Below are 15,519 nucleotides of genomic sequence, written 5' to 3'. Positions count from 1 at the left end.
CCGAGAAGCGTAAAAACTGAAAGAGTACTTTCATATCAGCTTGCACAAGATCCATGAAATTAGAATGTCCAAAGACCCAATCTTCTAGAAGCATCAACAGCCTGATCACTCACGACCAAATGGTCTCTCTCTCTCTCTCTCTCTCTCTCTCTCTCTCTCTCTCTCTCTCTCTCGTGAAGAAGTTTGAATTAATGTATAGAAATATTTATATCAAGCCTTCTCGCCAAATAAGCACAATCATAGCCTTTTCGAAATACATTAGGCCTTCAAGCCCAACAAGACAAAATGGCAATAGCTGTTACAAAGCGAAAAGACTAACAAAAGAACATGATGCACAAACAAAATCTCTCTAGAAAGCTATCAAGCAACAATCCACAGGAGTCAAGGAAGGGGATCATGAAGATGGTACAACAAGGGTGGAGCAAACAATGTCCATGCATGGAGCAGTCACCTCTCCAATAATGAGGCCAACCGAAATCATAGAAGAAATCTGCCATAACAGCAAGCCTTGCACTCGTCCCACATGGCCATGGAAACCCGAGGCTAAATCAAATATAAAGGCATTTCTAGTATGCTAGATGTGCCAAAGAGCAATCCATCACATGAAGTGAAAGAGGCAAGGATGATGAGACCACAACATGGCTAAAGAAGGCATATTACCAAGGACCCAAGAATGCATCGCGATTCTTTGACTTACCAGCAAGGTCCATACTCTGGAAATAAAGTTCCAAACTTGTCTAGCAACTCGGCAAGAAATAAAAAGATGAACCAATGTCTCATCACAAGTAGTACAAAAGATGCATGAGTCCTAGGATATCTTTTGGGCTCACAACACATTGTCTATCGGGAGACCCCCAATGAGAAGCATCCAAATAAAAATTTTCCCTAGATAGGGAAGCTTTGACTTTCATAAGTGAAGCAAGTGATCCCTCCAATTAGCCAGACTATCATACACCGACCAAACTTTATTAGCTTTTTGAGTAATCCATCTCTTATCCTCCACCATTTTGTGGAAATTTTGATTAGTTGATTGCTTCAAAAGATCCTACAATCGCACAAAAGCCCAATCCAACCATGGTGACAAGGGTAGAAAAGCAAGCAAGGAAGACAATCTCTGAAGGCAATTCTCCAAGGTCAATCAAAGTAACCTGTAACCTCTCGAAATTCGAAAGTACTGACAAATGCAATGGAAAGAATAAACCCTCACCCAACCTAGGAAAATAGCATCCTAAATCATCTTCAAGCCCAATCTTGCTATCCTATTAAATTTAGCCCTTTGCAATTGCTTATTAGCACAATCAAGCAACCTAGAAGCCAAAATGCAATCAAGTGGGTGAGAAGAATAGACTTCAAAGTTTTAAATAGTTGGATGGAATCAAGATATTACACTGCAAGACCTGGAAAGTAGTGCGTCCATGGAAAATGGACACATCCTCCATAAAAAACCTAGTAGCATCCATTCAAGGGTGATACTGAGCACACAAAGCCTATAAAAGAGTGAATCTCAAAGCTTTCATGTGAATTTTCACATCCAACAAGTTAGCACCACCCAATCCCTTTGGCGTAGTCACATGTTGCCAGGATACCCATACTTGGCCCATACTATTTCCTTGTTTTTTTTGAGAGCATGAAGTAGATAGGATGCACCAACTCATGGAATGACTTTTGTGTCCATGGAAGCAATGGCAAAAAACATGAAATCGTATTGATCATGATTGTTTGGGCCACTTGTAATCGCACATACAAAGACCAAACTTGAGATTTCTAATACATAAACTTATCATGTATACCAAAAGACATCAAGTCTAGCAAGGCTTGAGGATCCACATCCACCCCTATGGGATAACCCAGGTGGCGAGTAATCTCACCACAAAGTCGTGGGTAAATCAATTGTAGAAAAACTTTTTACATTCTATTTGCAATGATTTTGGAGAAGATTTTATATAAGGATCCCATAACAGAGATGGGCCTCCATTGCTTGAAAATTTGGGGAGAGAGAATGTTAGATGACATACAAATTAGTGCAATCTTCCAATCTGATCTGAGGGCATGCAACCTGTCACAGAGACATGAAAATTTAAGATGCTTTAATCTTGCTAATAACACTTAATTAAGTTATTAATCAAATGTGCAAGGTTGTTTAGCACATGTGATCCACATGGCAATTATTTCATAGTAACAAGCCAAGGACCCCGAGAATGCAATGGATGTCAAAGGCAAAAGTCGTGATAAGTTATGTCTGACAGATAATAGGTGATACCTAGCGTCAAATCTGCGACTAGACCAATTTATTGGCCACTAACATCAATGGTGGCATTAGAGACTAGATATTAATTAATTGATTAACGCCAGTTTAAGGGTCAATAATTGCTTAGAGACACTTGGAATACAAATTGGCCTAGCCAATTTAATTATTGACTGGTGAAAAAAAAATTTGAGAGCTAGAATAATTATTAAATTTATTTTCAAAATTAATATTCTACAAATTAATTTAATGCTAAAAAATGGGATTAGAAGGCTGACACTTAGCAAAACTTGCCCATGCAAGTGGGAGAAACGTTTTCAGGGGCTCCTGGAAGTCTATTCCAACCCTTCTGAGAGAGAAGGAGACTGTTAGAGAACACGGAAAGGCTATTGATGTGATTTGCAGCCACCAAGGATCAATTTTGCAGCACATGTGACAGCAGTTTGGAGCCCTCCACGAGTAGATGGCAGCAACCGAAGGTCCTTCTGATGCAAGTGACAACATATAGGAGGAGGCACCAATCTTTCTGGTGGTCTCAAGCTGTAGGTAACAACTTCCATGGCCATTTGAGCACGGTAGTAGTAGCTTTTTAGTGTTTCTCTCAATGAAACTCTAAAATTTCTCTCTCTACAGCATTCCCCTAGCGATCTCTCAAGTTATCTTGGCATTTTCCAACAGTTTGAGCCATCAGAGGAAGAGATTTCAGTCAATCTCTCCTGTAAACCCTAATTTACAACAAAAATTAGGATTTGACAATCCCCTTGGGATAGTGCTTAAAATTGAAGACCTAGGACTTGAATTCCAATAGCTGAAATTGAGAAATTTCAGGGAGATTCAAGAGGCCATCCAATTAATATCAGATTTGGGGCTGAATTTGTCTTTCAAGCAAGGTGAAGGCCAATCCCCGAGCAAACCAAGGGGCAAATTGGTTTGGAGGCTTGCTAGTCATTTATGACAACAAGGGGCATTTGGATTAGCTAAGGTCAAAGGATCTCAATTGTACTCCATCCATTTGCAATAGAAGTTAAAGAAATACTACAAGAGGCACTAGTTTTGGGGCCAACAGGTTGTCCATTGTCCAGATTAAAGTGAAAAACTGTGCATTTCAATTTATGTGAATTGTTTACGCATTGAAATTAGGGTTAAATCAAGTTAGTACCACCCTATCCGAGAAGGAAGGGTGATTTCACAACATGACCACCAAACGTGTTCAAAAGATGGGCCAATGGGCCCTTCAGTTGATCCACATATGTAGAGAATTATTCATTAGGCAAGCCATCCCAAAATCGGCTTTTCCTACGAGGCAGATGAGACAAGACCTCCTCAATCTCCTCCTCAATAATATCGGCCTCCATAAAATCTACCCATTCAGGTTTCACCTGGTCATGCACCACACCCAAAGTATAATTATGGACAACACGAACCATATCAGTAAGAATTATTTGAGGACCCAACAAAGATTTATAGTATTGAATGCACATTTGTATGCTAGAACAAGGCTCAATGACCACCTCATTTTATGTATCCAATAAGCGCACTATAGTCTCATGCACATATTTTTGGCGAAGCCTAGCATAAAACTAATAAGTTTGGCAATTACAATCACATAAGGCATCCAAATGGGTCAACTGCTTATATTTTCCATGCTACAAGTCAAGCTTTGTACCCTCCCAAAGACCCATCTAATTTGTAACTGGTCTTCCGAACACATTTTGTACCAATTACTTTTCTATATTCTCACCGATCAACCAAGTCCCAAGTTTGATTTTTCATGATATTGTCATACTCTGATTGCATGGCAGCTTTCCACTTTGGATTATACATAGCTTCATCCAAACTTATAGGCTTCTTCATTTGCATTATATCAGTCAACAAGGCCATCTTGACAATGCACTCAACCTTCTTTACTCCTCTATTTTCTTTGACCTTCAAGGTCCATCAACAAGTGGCTCCTCAACCGTAGGAGTTGGATTCTTCTCATCAAAAGCTTCTTTGCCCACTTGAAAAGTGGCCTCCCTTATAGCGCCAAAGTAGGCTGTTGTGGTTAAGGAACTTCATCATCCGAGAGATCCTCTCCTCCTTTACAAAAACTTCAACATTTAGTGTAGGCACATGGCAGTTTACTTCTTCCAATCTTTCTCCTCCATTGCATGTGACTGCTCCACAAACACCACATCATGGCTGGCAATTATATTCTTACCCTCACAATTGTACTAAAACCGGTCTATGACTCACATAAAGCGGTAGTTCCTTCAATTAACACCTGGTCTTTTCACACACACACACACACACAAACGGAGACCTCACTCCCTCGCTCAACATCAGACTGGCCCCGAAGACCGGCGCCCTTCTCGGTATTTCTTTATCAATTAAAAGATGGAAAGTTATAAAAATGAAATGTTCCAAAATACATAACCTCTGAACAGTTGGTTTTCATCTTTTCTAAGTAAATCCCAACTGCATAAGGACAGTACAGCATGACCAGAACAACATTCCTTTTAGGAAAGCATTTTATGTGACCATAACTCAATAATTCATGTGCAGAATTGCAATGTGCAGAACTCTATATTTACTTTGTTTTTACTGTCCAGCATATCCAGAACAACATCCCTTTTAGGAAAGCATTTTCTTTGACCATAACTCAATGATTCATATGCAGAATTGCAGTCTGCAGAACTATGTATTTACTATATTTACTATTTTTACTGTCCAGCATATCCTACATTGGAGAAGCCAACAGTTGCTCCTGAACCTAGACAGTGAGGCTCTTGCCTCAGTAGAAGTGCAAAGAAAACACAAAGCTATACCTTCGATAGAATCAACCCATCATGCAAAGCATTTCCTCTGAAAATAGAGAGAGAGTTGACCAGAGGGAGCGAGCTCTACCTCCGTACATGAGCCAGAGACAAAGAAGTACTCTCCATAGCTAATGAACTTGCAGCAATGTACCCTCAGCTCCTCAAAACTTCTTTCTCAGATCTGCCCCTCATGCCTATTACGTTTTTTTTTAAATAATCTCTCTCTCTCTCTCTTTTGGAAATTTGTGCCACATGGCATACACGTAACAATTTTCCCATTTAAACCTTCTGGTCTAAAATTCTCCATGATCGGTGCAAAATTTAACCTCGGCACAGACCAGAGAATTAATCCTCATGCAAAAACGAAGATAATGCAAAAACGAAGATAATGACACAAATAGATTCTGGGATCCAAAAATAGCAACTCCCTAAATTTTAGGGATGGTGACCTCTACATTTCTCAAGTTCTTCTAAGCAACTTGTATCATTGCAACCACATCAAAAAGTGTAATGTGACTCAGTTACAGTGACTTTTATTCCGTAAGCATTCTCACATGTGCATGTTCTATCTTGGCCCAACTCATTGTCCTACACTATCTCCAGTGGCCAAGCACACAATCCCAAACCACTGGCATTCTATACTTCAATGCCCATTTAATATGGAACCAGTCCTGAGGCTCAAGTAAACCATGAGTCCAATTTGTCCCAATGGCTGCCTCCTCTAGCCATGCAAAGATCCTAGATTAATCCAAGAGAACTCTGGGGGTAAAAAGCAACAGCAACTAAAGAAAAGAAAAATAAAATATTTATATAAGTAAATAAGGAAAGCAACTGCAAAAAGTATCACCACTTGGTGACACGTCCAACCCATAAGCTTAGATTTCTAGATATACCCAAGAAAGATACATTTCTTGCTCTTGGCTGCTATCTTGATTCTTTCCTTATTTAGAATATGAATATAGCACTTACATCCAAATGTTCTAAAATGTGCAATAGAGGATTTCGTACTAAAGTAAGCCTCTTAAGGTGTTTTTTCCTTCGGCGCCTTACTGTAGCTTCAACTGAGGATGTATACTACCATATTGACTGCTTCACCCCAAAAAGAGTTTGGCAATCCTTTTCTCTTCAACATACACCATGCCATCTCCATGACAATATGGTCGCATTACTCCATAACACCGTTTTGCTAGGGTGTGTAGATTTTTGTGAGCTAGCGCCTAGTGCCATTCTCCTTCATGTAATTAACAAACTCATTGGGAGTGAACTCTCCTCCTCTACTACAACAAAATTTCTTCACCTTTTTGCAACTTTTATTATCCATATGCTTAATGCCAATGTTTAGACTTGCCAAAAGCTTCAACCTTATCTTGAAGAAAATACACCCACATCTTTCTACTATAGTTGTTGACAAGTAGGGTAAAGGGCCAATAAAGTGACGCCCCCCAAAAGAAAAATGCACCCCACCCCAATTGAGTAACAATTTTGCAAAAAAGATGTAGCTTTTTTAACTACTCAACATTACGATATAATTTTTTTAGAATTACAAATGAGCTTAATGTGAGTCAAACAATCGAGCCATGTAAATTTTATTATATTTTGGATTTTATAAAATCTTTACGTGATGGACCCTTGAGTGTCACTCCATTGGTCTCTCATTGACACTCTTTTATTAACCCTTCGTTTATAGTTAACTAGGGCTACTTGATAGATATATCAAGTTACCCCAATGTTTTTTCTTTTTCACTCCATATGATATAAATAGTTTGACCATTAGGAAATGTTTATAGAACTCACTTGGAAAAAAAAGTTATGATGGAGGATTGTTAGATGACACTATATTGGCCCCTTTACCCGCATAAAATAGAAATATCCTCCCCAAGCTTGAGTAGTCATCTTTCCACAAAGATCAACATGCACCAACTCTAAGAGGAGTCTTCACCCAATAGTTGCTCTATTTTAAAAATAACCTCCTTTGATGCTTGCCCATCAAACAAGCTTCACATATTTGTCGCATTTCACCAAAGTTAGAGGTAAGTATGCAACCATCCCAATCTTCTACATTTCTTTTAGAACAACAAAGTCAATATGTCCAAATCACTCATGCAAAAGCTTACTACTGCCATCCCCAATGGTGGCTATTGTGAAGATATGCTAAGGTTTACACAAAGAAGAGAAAAGACAAAATGTACGAACACTTCTGAAACGCAATAATTCAAACAATAATGCAATAAACGCAAAACGCAAAAACGCTAACACGAACAAAGAAGAAAGAGAACTCTGAAGTGAAAGAATCAATGCTGTGATGAATGAGAGAATATAGAAAATGCTCAAGGGCAGAGCTGTCCAACAGCCAATGGTGTAAGATCGAAGTACAGCAACGGCTCGATAAATAACTGAAAACATGCTTTACAAGTTGTCAATGTGACATGCATGGGCTATGCATATATTTGCTCAAGGCTGAAACTGAAAATTGAATATCTAGCCTGGTGTTGCATAAATAAATGAGGTACCCAACTGCAAGAACATGTATATGGATATCAAACATATCATTGCCATCATGCAAAGACAACTTGAGTCCAGTCTCCATCGGTGTGCTTAGTGGCTTGCAATCTTCGAAGCCAAATCTTTGGAGCTTACCAATATATCTAGACTATGACAATCCAATGCCTCCAACATCATGAATAGACTAAATGCACAAATAGTAATGCAAAGGCCCCAAATCTGACATATTAAAATTTTTCTGCAAATTTTTCTTAAATGCTGAAATTTGATCGACATGTGTCCTTGTGAGTAGAAGATCGTCCAAAGAAAGGCAGATGACCAGTAAGGATCCCCCCTCTTTGCATATGAAAAGAGTAGACTCTGATGGGTTGTTTATGAACCCTTAGCTAAGTAAGAAGGCATCAATTTTTGCGTCCCAAGCTCATGGAGCTTGTTTCAAACCATACAAGGCCTTTTTCAGCTTGCATACCAAGTGTTAGGGGATCCTTTAACTGCAAAACCAATGGGCTGCCGTACATACACTTCTTATTGAAGTTTCCCATGTAAAAATGCAATTTAAATGTCAAGATAGTGCACAATCCAACTATCTTGGGCAACCAATGCAACCATACACTTGTTAGTGAAAGTGAAAAGTATAAAGTACAACCCTTTCTGGAGTTGTGAAAGTGACTTAAATTTTCACATAAATATTGAGCTATCTCTTTTGTAATAAAAGAAATAACAAAAGGTATTCACACTTGAGGATTTATATATCAAATCTAGAAATTTATTTATAAGAAATAACTTGGTGGTATGAGGTTTACCCTCAGCATCAATTGTGAGTCTTAAGAAATTATTCATCAAAGTGAATGGAGGGTCCCTAGATTAGATTCTTAATTTAGGGGGGTGAATTTGGGATTTTGAGACAAATTTTGTGTGTATAAGCATGAGAAGTGAAAATATAGTTTATTTACTATGCTTTCTATTTAGTTAAGTCAAAATTATAGAAAGGATGATGTTATCAAAAAATGAAAATAAATGTATTTCTTAAATATTTAATGAGCAATGATACAATACAAGTTATATTACTTGACAAGGTGGGATGCGAATTAAAAGGGGTTAAATTATGGGGTTTCATTAGATGCTAGGTTGTTTGTTTTGAATGATTTATTTTTAATCCTAAAAAAGAATTAACTGTTATATATCGCGGTTAGCTGGGAACTTTTCTCAAAAGATGTGACAACGAGATTTTGAAGACCTAGCGTTAGTAGAGTTAGAATCCCGATTTATGTTGTTTTAGGGGAACGGAATGGGACTATGCCTTAAGGGCAGAGAGGTTGAGCTTCGCATCCCTCATGCCCTGGAGTCCCCAACTACACAGCTAGATTTAAGTTCTCTATTGATATCTTGGGTCATCTGTGCAGTGCCGTTCAAGCACACATAGATGTGTGTATCGTGCAATAAGTGACCAAAATGTGTAACGTAGATACACAGATAAAAGTAAAAGTGACTAGGGGAAAAAACCTTTCTTACAAAGAATAAAAAAGTGCCCCAATGTCCTGCGTGAGGATCACTGACACTCCTATGTGAGCGTAGGTGCAAATAAAACCCAACAAATGGCTCTCATGGGAGCGGACTGAGGGAGATGTCAATGTGTGTCATCCACCAAAGACAGATCTAGAGTGCAGTAACCACAAGTAAAAGTAGAGGCTGATAAAGAAAAGCATTGAAAACACAAAAAATATCTATTGTAGATACAAACGCAAATCAAGCTAATGCTAAAAATGGAAGGCTAGCAGGATGGAAATCAAAATGCAAAAGTCTCTGGGGTTGGAACTAGTAAATGTAGCAATGTAATCGCCTAAAGATCATGGCACCAATAGGAGACTCAGCGATAGCTGTAAACCACATATCATCGAGGGCTTGACAACTAGTGGAAGAGGGCTGATAGCCGAAACCTACAAGACAAGGATAGACTGAATGGTAGGCAGCTTGTCTATTTATAGATGCAAAAGAATCCTCCCAAATTAGGGTTTTGCTTATGGTACACAAAAACTCTCTAAGATTGCGCACTATTTAATGAAACTTTTGGTAGAAACATGTTTTGGGGCTATTTTAAAGAGCTAATCAGTTTGTAATGTATCTTTGGCTCAACAACTGTAAGAGTTGTGAGCCCATAAAAGTTGTTTCATCTCACTCCTTTGCCGAAAACATTACCAATACCATCAAGAATCTCTGCACTTGTTTCTTCAACTAGGTATATTGCATTGTCCTGACTATCACAGTGATGGGTTCTTTTCGAGACCTCAGAGAACTATACCATTCTTTCTCACTGGTCATGTGATCAAGCGCTCCACTATCTAGCATCCAAGATTCATTTTCCTTTGAAATCTAAGCTCAAGAACAAACCTCCTCAATCGCTATGAATAGCTCCAACTCAACTTCAACAATGTTCACAGAGTTGTTGCCTTTGGAAGAAGACCTTATTTTCCAACCTTCTTCTTCTCAGCTTTAGCTTTGGTAATTACTGCTCTCCACCATTGCTTCCATTACGGCTATTAAGCAACATCTCCTCCTCCAATAACATAACACTTAAACTCCTCAAGAGTAAGAGCAAGAGTTCTTACCTCTGTATTTAAAGCTATAACCAAGCAATTGTGGTTAGGGAATAAAACTTGGATGTATCTCCTAGCCAACTCCGCAACTATCTTTGCTATCTTGACCATTAGCATTTGGAATGCAAATTCTTAATTTGTGTAATGAAAACCTTTAGTGCTTCTCCATCCGAAAGCTTTTCTATAGTAAGCTGGTTCTCCAAGTTTTAAATCTGGGCCTCGTTTCGTATCTCATACTAACATCTTAGTAAATCCCAAGCTTAGCTAGCTTTGGATGTGTGTTGAGAGAGAGAGAGAGAGAGAGAGAACAAAATCAAATGCACTTGTAACGACGCCATAGAGTGCATCTCCATTTCTTAGTTTCCAAGTACGAAGAAGAGTTGGATCAGGTGGGATTTGGATGTTAGGATTGCTTGGACTTGGGTTTGCAACTAGTTGAGCATCAATCCCAAAAAATGTATCCAAGAGCTCATATGAATCCAAGATGGCCCTGATCTTGAACTTCCATAAGGTATAGTTTGTTCCATCAAGTCTACCTTCCATGAAGGCACATGGACAAACTCCTAAGGTTTACATTGATGCAGCCAAATTGCTGCTCCCTCCGCTAATGCTGCTGCTGCCACAAGTTGAAATCATTTCTAGCCTTTTCAACAACAAAAGTTGAATTTTCTTGCACTAAGTTGTTACTCAGAGACCCTAGTGCTCTCGTACCATGTAAGAAAATAGAGCATGCTAGAAGACAACAATGAACACTAAGTAAGAGAATAGGAGAGACTGAAAGAAAATAATTTGCTCTCTTTTACCAATGTAATACACAAGTCCAATGTTTTTGCAGGAAGGATGGAACCTCATATGGGACTAGCCATCCTATTAGAGAAACAAACAAAGAATACAAACCTTTATATACTTCTCCTCATTCCACTCCAATATCAAGTACATAAGTATTTACTTCTATTTCCACTCTTTTCCTACTTCTATACAAGATGTTAGTAATACTCAAGATGAAGGAATCTTAAATTTGTTCACACAATTCTAAAGTCTTGAAGAGGACATATACTTGTATGTAAACACAAGAAGACGGGCATGTAAGAAAAGATTGGGTAACCCTCTTTCTAGTTTTCCTTCTTCAATTTTTTCTTCAAGCTTTGCTTCTCATAGTCAATGTAAAGTTGGTACACCATTATTTCATTCTCATCTACTTTTCAATTTCAACAAAATCATTTATCTCCATTCACATCTGTCCTTTCCATACCACAATTTCTAATCCCACCCATCTTACCCTTCTCTTCCATTGAATCCACATCTACATTTATACCATTTTTCACATCACCATTCACCGATTTACCTATCCAACCACACACCACACTAGGGGATCTTCAAATACAGACACATACATTCCCTCTGGATTCTTTGCATTTGCACAACCAAGTGGTGGAGATGCACCAGTTGGGGGGTTTATTCCCCAAAATAAGCCTCCGTAAGGGCCTACACACAAGGGTATCCCACCCATGCATCTCAAGCCCTACCCTACTCTCCCATCTCCCAAGTGGCCTCACAGTTTTCCAACATATCCCAGTAGGCCACCCTACACCTTTTCGGTATTAGGACCACACACCAATCAATTGCCTCCTTTGGGCACACATCCAGAGTCACCATGCTAGGTACATCGATGCCATATGTAACAACTAGTTACCCCCACTTCTATCCTATATGCCACCCACTTGTCCCCCACCTAAGCTAGCCATCCATCCATTTGTATAAACCAGCATGCCTTTATGGATAAGACTTGTTTTAACCAATCTAACTTTACCACTTGGTCTAATTTGATGCAACATGTGTTGGATTTCCAAAGCTTGTGGGAACTTTTTCAAAGGCAGGAACCTCATTTGATCCCCACTAGTCCTCATATAAGGTAGTTTGTTCTTGCAAGAGTAGAAATGCCATAGCTTGTTGAGTTGATGTAGGGTCTTATGCCTGAATTTCATTTCAAAGCCCAAAACTTCGACCTTACATTTGAGCATTAGGTACATGTAGTCGACCAATATGTGGCTCACAATCATATCCAATGTATCAACCTCGACCATGAGCTCCAAGAGTTTAAAATCACTGAGAGGGATGATCTGACTATCAAGTTAGTTGAGCATTGGCGACTACTTGCTGAATTCACCATTACTAGCTAGCCCAAGTCAACCAATGATCAAGTCACTTTATTCATGAATAAGCTATCAAACAGATATTTCAATTTTATCCAGCAAGTTATCTCACAACCTCAATTACCCATCTTCTATGAGTGTGAATGTCAACTCTTGCATTTCACAAGATTGTTCTATCAATTTCATACAAAATCCCAATTTCTATATTCAAAGCATGCCTTGACTTCCCAAAAGGTGAAGCAAGGTGGTGGAAAGAACAACAGCAAGACTGAGTCGGGTAGTGAGAAACAAAGTAACTCATCTCCTAGATTGAAGATAGGTTGGCAAAACATCTCCAAAAGAAATACGTACTGTCAGCAGTGCTAAAAGGCTTCTTTTTTTTATTTGCCCACTCCATCGATTGTGCAACTAGACACAATTGGGCCTACTTTCGCTAGAGACCCTTTGGTCCAATGGATCATGGAGCCTTCCTTCAATTGGTACCAGTGATACTAACCACACTCCTATCATACTTCCTGCCTATGTATCATTTGGTCCTTGCAGGGCATGCTCTAGCCCATATTCTCTCTTCTATTGCACATTCCTACTCTTACTTCCTTACTTCTTTAGTGTACCTATCTCTTGATGGTAGAAGCAACTCAAACTTAACAAACTCACCCACAAGCATTTTTTACTAAAGTTAAGGTATGTGAGTTTTATGGCCATATGTGGTATTCTTTGCTATTTACTTATATTTTCAAGTTAACACTAACCCTTACAAGACCTACCCATTAATTGGAGCAAAGACTTCGATCGTTCGTGAAACATCCCCCTAGGATCCAACCTACACACAAGACACGACACAAGCCGTTCTCACAAAGAAAGGGACTAGACAATAGACTCACCTCCCAACCATTGAGTCAAACAAGCTCTCCCCAAGCCCGATTCCCAAACCTTTGACAATAATGTTTAAACCTTGACAATAATGTATAACATTAACATTAAAATATGCAAACATTAAATGCTAAAATCGGGCTAATATTTAATGTTACATTAACATTAAAATCAATTATAACATTAACCATAAATATTATATTAGTAAAAATTATTATCAATTGAAATTACGATGCTTATCTGAAGCACAAGATTTCAGCTTCTAGTGTCGCTCTACCATAGTTCTAGAGTGGCAGCTTCCCAAACTCCAATCATCAGAACCACCAAAAATCCTTGCGCACAAGCATCATCTTAACACAAAAACCTAAGCATGAGTACAAAACAAGAAACATACCTTGCTTTCATATCCACCACCCGCAACTCGTGTCCCCAAGCATGCCCCTCTTGCCAACAATGTCCCATATCATAATTAAGGAGATAAGGGCGTACATGTCAAGCATGAACCATCACGGTTCCATGAACAAAAGTGGTTTTGTGCACATCATTGTATCTCATATCCAATTACAAGTTGACACTCTAATACCAATGCAACATTCCCCTAGGATCCAACCTGCATAGGAGACACGACACAAGCCATACTCACAATGAAAGGGACTTGGCATCAAACTCACCTTCCACGCATAGAGCCAAATGGACTCTTCCCTAAGCCTAGGATTTAGCAATACTCAAGGTCACAACCACATCCCAAGGGTTGGCATCCCACACCACCAACCCACACCATTCCAATGTATAAATGCATCGGCCAACAAGCCAAGAGTCTAGGAGTGGTGATCACATAATAATGTACGCAATAGCGCCTTGAGTCCTATAAATAAGACTTGGCTGCCCTAACCTCGAAGTGCCCTTAATGCATTCCTACTAAGTCACTTCACGACCATTGTGACCAAGGCTACTCACACCCATCCGAATGTCTAGAGGCATAACAATTCAGCAATATTTTGGTTGCCCCTCTTTGGTGAAGCTTCGCACTTTACCAACATGGAGTCTTCTTTTCCCAAGCCCATTTATTGCCCTCCTTGAGGCTACCTTAGAGACCATTCATTTCACAAGCTTTCCACTGGACATTCATCTCACTTTTTGAGTGGTACTTCTTTCCCCAACCATCAATATCAACATCTTGGGCAGAGAGGGAGGCTTGCTTCTCCTTCCATTGTCTAGCGATGAGAGGGGGTGGTATTCTTTTCTTTTGGCTTCCAAGATTTTAGTCACCATTGCTTCAATGACATTTGTACTACTATATCATTATTTGTTTGCATCTTGATGATCATGATTGTAAAAGCGCTCTTGGGTAGGTGAACAATTGCCTTTGAGGGCACTGTCCAAGTGACACCGTTGCATAGCAATTTGCTTGAGCATGAGATCTTGCATTACTTTATACATTAGAATTGTGTTTTTGTAGACATGCATCTATGCATATTTATCCCTTTTGTTTCATCGAAGAGTGGTCGACTTGGATCCATCACAATAGCTCACATGGTAGCATAAGGCACATGTTCTCCATGTTTTCTTCATCATCGACACCGACAAGTAGTTGAGATTGCTTTCTATTTTGTGATGTTGGATCTTACCAAAGTAAACAAACAAATAAGCAAGCAAAAAGAAAGTTCAAAGCAATTCCATCACCTTTGCAAGCCCTAGTAGGCCATAGGACAGCCAATGAGCACCCTTTGCCCAATGCCTTGGTCTCTCTAAGGTGACCCTTTTTCCTCCTAAGGCCAAAAATAACTGTCACCACTATAGTCTTGGTAGGCCATTGGGCAGCTCACATGCATCCTTTGTTCGATGCCCTAGCTGCTTTGGGGTGGGACACCTCGGGGTATTATGGGCTAAGCTATGCTTTGCAGCCCCTCCTAGGTACCAATTTTGGACCTAAGAGGGGAAGTTGAGCTAAAAAATGCATTACAAACTTATTAGCTCTTTAAAACAACCCCAAAACATGTTATTACAGTATCTTGGAGTCAAGAATTTGAAGAGGCAAATTACAGTAACTTGTCCATTGAAAGGACTATGATGAAAGTGAATAAACATGGGAACTAGCTTCACATCTTCAAAGAGCTCCTAGAGTCGAGAATTTAAAGAGGCAAATTACAGTAACTTATCCATTGAAAGGGCTATGATGCAAGTCGAGAAATAGACAAGATCCTGGAGTCGAGAATTTGAAGAGGCAAATTACAGTATCTTGTCCATTGAAAGGGCTATGATGCAAGTGAACGAACATGGGAACTAGCTTCACATCTTCAAAGAGCTCCTGTTAAGGTTCGCGAATTTCATCTTCAACATCCAACCAAGCCAAG

The 15,519-nt window shown here is 39.2% G+C and overlaps 1 protein-coding gene across 12 annotated transcripts in view; it reads right to left on the bottom strand.

Moving 5' to 3' along the window:
- The window catches only part of LOC148021587 (ATP-dependent zinc metalloprotease), a 90,819-nt gene that overhangs the window by 40,560 nt on the left and 34,740 nt on the right, over window positions 1-15,519 (bottom strand). The window lies entirely within an intron of this gene.

The sequence above is a fragment of the Lygodium microphyllum genome, chromosome 17 (genome assembly GCF_053477565.2).
Source record: "Lygodium microphyllum isolate KBCC chromosome 17, Lygodium_microphyllum_v1.1.10, whole genome shotgun sequence".
Classification (NCBI taxonomy): Eukaryota; Viridiplantae; Streptophyta; class Polypodiopsida; order Schizaeales; family Lygodiaceae; genus Lygodium; species Lygodium microphyllum.
The sequence above is the reverse complement of the archived record's forward strand: the minus strand, read 5'-3'. Positions and strand labels throughout refer to the sequence as shown.